Source organism: Panthera uncia, chromosome E1 (genome assembly GCF_023721935.1).
Source record: "Panthera uncia isolate 11264 chromosome E1, Puncia_PCG_1.0, whole genome shotgun sequence".
Classification (NCBI taxonomy): domain Eukaryota; kingdom Metazoa; phylum Chordata; class Mammalia; order Carnivora; family Felidae; genus Panthera; species Panthera uncia.
In genome coordinates this window covers 10,246,273-10,251,464 of record NC_064814.1, presented here as the reverse complement: position 1 = coordinate 10,251,464, position 5,192 = coordinate 10,246,273, and positions in this window count along the sequence as shown.

Here is a 5,192-nt window from a genome sequence, read left to right as displayed (position 1 = left end):
GTGTGTGTGTGTGTGTGTGTGTGTGCGCGCGCGCGCGCGCGCGCGCTAAGGGAAACTGCTCTACCAATTGCCCAGTTTATACTGGGCAGAATCACTTGCTATGTGTGGGGTTCTGGCCAACAGCCTCTCCTAGTTGGGCTGCCCTTGCTCATGTTAGTCTCAGGCTCCTGCATCCTCGGTTTTGCTGGAGCCTTTTCTCTTAGGGGAGGGGGAGTGTAACTGGGGTTTGCAATGCATGGGGGAGGGGAGGGTGCCTCCCTTGGGACCCCTTGGAATTATGGGGATGAGAAAGGTAGCTGGGATGAAACCTGTGGGATGCAGTGTGGGATGCAGAGTGGGTGGTGATGAGGGGTCTGCAGTGGGTGAAGAGAGCCTGTGGGGTGCAGTGGCAGCTGTCCTGGGGAGTCGAGGCTGCATGGTGCAGAGTCAGCATGCAGTAAGTAAACCTGTGGGTTCAGCCTGGGCTTGCAGTGGACATGCAACAGCTGCAGCATGGAGCAGGAGGCTGCATCGTGCAGAGTCAGGGCAGTGTGCAGTGTGAGGTGCACTGAGGGTGGCTGTCTGCCAATCAGTGCCACGTCCTCTCCTCGGTGATCATGTTTGGCTGAAACCCTGGGGAGCAAGGCTATGCTGTGCTGTGCAGTGCTTAGGGGCGCGTGCTGTACCCTGTATGGAAATAGCCTCTTGGGATTGGGCTGCCCAAGGAGTTGAGGTAGAATCCCGACGCATGGGATACATTTATGTGAGATGAGATACAATTTTACTCTGCATCCATCAGACAGAACCAAAGAGGCAATGAGGAAGTCTAGCAGTAATCTGGATTAGGACAGGGTGACTGAGTCCACAGGGGGAACACAAGAGTGCTACGGTTTTGTCTCCCTTACATTCTGGCTTCCCCCACATCTCTCTGACGAAAGGCCCTAAAGATATCTGGTGAGGGAGACTTTTTGAAATCCTAGACCCAAAGCCATAGAAAATGAAGTGCTTCCTGATCTACCTTCCTCCCCATCCCCACCCCCGCCAGGGGCAGACTGGGGCACTTTGAACTCCAAGACAAGAGTTTACCATTCCCATCTTCTCCTTACCTCACTTCCTTGGCTCCCAGTATGGGCTGGTAACAGACCTAGGCAAGGGCAAAGTGAAGGGCACACACTCTCCAAAGCCGGCATCCTGCCAGATGCTGGGATCCAGCCCAGGTCTGGGCTTATAGCCCCTGCCCAGTGTTGCATCACCCCTCTTTCCACCCCACTCATCCTGCCTACCCCCATTTCTTGAAGCTTCTAGCTCCTCTCAGAGTCATTTGAGCCCCAGCTTCTGTTGTCTTCTTGCCAGGAAACCCCCACCCAGGCTGTCTCCTCCACCCCCCCACCCCCCAACCTCTGTTTCAGGGCTGAATCTCTGGGGAGAGCAGGGAGGTGGGGCACAAGTGAGTATGGATAGAGACCCTCCAAGGGGATATGCCTGACAGCCCCTTCCCTCTCAGATTTTGGTTGCCAAGGAGGCAGCAGGAACAGCCTGTTCTCTGCGCTCTCATCAGAGCAGCTATGCCTGGGCCCCGCCCTCTCTCCCTTCCTCCTTCCTTCCTTCCCAGACTGTTGCTAGGAAGCACCCCAAGATTTCTCAGGGTCCCACCCCTAGAAACCAGGGGATCCAGATATCTTTCTGAAGAGCCTCCCCCAAAGCCTAGAAGTCAAGACCCCACACAGCATCCTCCACCCCTGCCAAGAAGCCCCAAAGGGTTTGGGGAAACAGGGACAGGCCCTCTACCAGCCTGCCCTGGAACTACCTCTGTGGCCTGGGCCACAGTAATCCCACCCCTCCCCCATCCTGAGCTCCTGGGCTCTGGGTGATGTTAGCAAGTGATGAGGTGTTCAGCAGACACCCCTGGACTCTGGAGACATAGCCCCACTTATTGGGGAGTTCTGGAAAGACAGTGGAGGAAACCTAAAGAGAACCCAAAACCCAGATTTTTCTTCCTCTTAGAGATCTTTCAATCAAGAAAAGGTAGTGGAAATGGAGAAAAGAAAGGGGGGACAGTTTATGGAAGTTGGGGATCAAGTGGCTGGCAGAGATGGGAGACTGGGAAATTTACCAACAATTGCCCTCCTATGGTTAAAATGGCAACTTAATGTCCCCCTACCAATCATCTTTGTCCCATCAGGTACCCTGGGTATGGGTCACAAAACAGAGAGCTAGGGAAGGGACTCAGGCCTGGCTGAACCTGGCCCTTCGTAGCTGAGGCAAGAAGTAGAAAAAGAAACTGACACCTTCTCCAGGTTGTTTTTCAGAGTTTCTCCTACTTTTATTCATTCTTTTGATACCTTTTTTTTTTAAAGCACTTAATATGTGCCAGATATTGGACCCCCTAAATTTTCCAGCTTTTGGTTTCACTCTTGCATACAGCCCCCTCATCTGGCCTTTGCCAGGAGAGAGGGGAGGAGAGGTAGGGGCACAATGTCTTCTACCATAGAGTTTGGGCCTTACTGTATTGCAGCCCTCCCCTGCAATGAGAGGAGATGGAACAAGCTGGTGTGAAAGCCAGGAGTATAGAGTGGTTAGTATAGAGTGGTTCTCAGGGCCTAGAGGGAGGGGTGATGCAAAGGAAATGGCAGGCCGGCCTCTTTTCCCTGCTGCTGTTCAGGCCTCGGGATCACAGGACGTCTCTTCTCCTCTGACATGGGCGTGTAGAAAGGGAAGGCATCCTTCAGGGTGTTGGGAGAGGAAACTGCTCCAAGGATTCAAATGCTGCCTTCCATTGTCCTGGCTGGTCTCTCGCTGGACCTCTATGGGGCAGTGGGAAGACAGGCACACGAAATGGTGGGAGATCCAGGACCTGTCCCTGAGGTGGGTCCTTTTGGTAAGCTTCTCCCCCATCCTCCTCTCCCCTAGATAAATAGAAAGTAGGGATTTTGATGTAGGGACTGGTCAGAGAAGGGAACTGGTTTGGAACCAGCTGTGTATGAGTGTGTAGGAACAACTCTTTCTTTGTCCATCCACCTGCTGCCAAGTAACTCCCCATAGTGGGGGGACCCAGGCAAGCTTCCAAAGGAAAATGGTTCAGCTGGGGAGGGGAATGACTCAGTTTCCCTGTGGAGAGAAAGGAAACTGAAACCTTCTGTGCCTTGTATGCTTACCAAGTATTTCAATGTTTCTGGGTCTAGACTCTTGTCACTTTTCCTTATACTTCTTTCTAGCCTAGATAAGGAATGTTCCCATCCCTTTGGGTACCCACACCCCTCTTCTCCACAGCCTTTTTTTTATTTGAGAGCACGCGCGTGCACACGAGAATCTTAAATAAGCTCCACACTCAGCGCAGAGCCTGACATGGGGCTTGATCCCGGGACCCTGGGCTCATGACCTGAGCTGAAATCAAGAGTTGGACACGCAACCAGCTGAGCCACCCAAGTGCCCCTCTCCACAGCCTCTTACCCCAGCCAAGACCCCACTCTGGCCTAGCTCCTTTTCTGCCACTGCTCCAGTGTTGCCATGTCACTCTGTCTGGCTGGCTTCCACCTGCCCCTTTTCTCCAGCCAGACCAGCCAACAAGATGAAGACATTGGGGCTTGGAACTAAGAGAGCAGGGTTGGGAGCTCAGCCTTCACTGGTGCTGAGGGGGAAGAAATGGACAGCAAAAGAAAGTGGGGTAAGAAAGGTTTTTGAGAAGAGTACCTGGGTGGCTCAGTCAGGTAAGTGTCTGACTTCCGTTTAGTTCATGATCTCAAGGTTCATGAGTTTGAGCTCTGGACTGGGCTTTCTGCTGTCAGCACAGAGCCCGCTTTGGATCCTCTGTACACCCCCCCTGCCCCTCCCCCACTCGCAGTCTCAAAAATAAATAAATAAATAAACATTAAAAAAAGAGGTTTTAAAATTTTTTTTAAATATTCATTTTTGAGAGACAAAGAAAGACATAGTGCAAGCAGGGGAGGGGCAGAGAGAGAGGGAGACACAGAATCTGAGGCAGGCTTCAGGCTCAGAGCTGTCAGCACAGAGCCTAGTGTGGGGCTCAGACCCACGAACCATGAGATCATGACCTGAGCTGAATTTGGACGCTTAACTGACTGAGCTACACAGGTGCCCCCAAAAGGAAGGTTTTTGAGAAGGGCTGTATGGAGGAAGGGTTTCCTTTATATCCAAAGGGGATGTCTCTTACCCACAGGAGGATTTTCATAGAGTTCCATGCTTGGGGAGAGAGGATCCAGCCAGGGAGCCTGTGGGTTCTAGAGAGCTAATGTGGTGTGGAGGAAAGAGGTGGTGTACAGAAAGGGTGTCTCTGATATTTACAGATCAGAGAGGCAAGACAGTCAAAGTAGGGAAATTGAAGATGGCCTGTGTCCACAACTAAGGGAGCCCTCCTAGTTCTTTAGGAGTCCAGTTCTTGGGGGGAATCCTGCCAAGCCTAGAAAAGGAGCTGCTGGTGAGAGGTGGGGGACAGGGAAGGCAGATGGCCTGACTACAAAAGCCGCCTCCCTGCCACTGTGAAGTGGGAAGGAGGCACCCCTCCATCCCCCAGAGATGTGCCAGGCTTCCTGCCAGAGAGGGATGGTTTAAGCTCAGAATACCACTATCCTCAGGGCCCAGATATTCCCCAAATGTACCCAACACCCACTAACTCAGTCACAAAGTTGACAGCTTCTCTCTAAGAGGGGCAGTTTGGCCTATGGGGGATGGGAAGGGAGCTGTAGGATCCAGGAATGGCCCAAGGTGGGGGCCCTGGGCTGCTGTAACCAGGCAGGAGTGAGAGGAAGGAGCAGGCAAAGGTAGAGTGGGGGCCTGGGAGAAGGGAGGTCAGGTTCATATGAGGCTGTAGAGTGACAGGGGTTGTGGTCATCTCAAGTGTGAGTGTATGTGTGTGTGGCTGGGGCCAGTTTGAAGGTTAAGTGTGAGGAGTCTGGGTTCTCCCTCCTTGCTTCTTCAGAAGCTTTGGCTCCATATATTTGGCAGCTGTTTTACAGAAACACTGTTTCCCAGTGGTGTCACTTGGATAGGCACACAGGGGACCAGAATGGGGGGGGGGGTTGGGTATATGGGGAGGCAGAAAGGCATAGGGAGTAATGACCTTAGAGAGATGTGATCTGGCCCTCCTTCAGCTGCACGCTACCCCCTAAGAACAGGGATCCTTGTCTCCCTGTTGTAATTAGGCTCTGGTTACCCAGGATCCTGTTATTCTCTGCCCCAAGGGCCACACGCTTGCT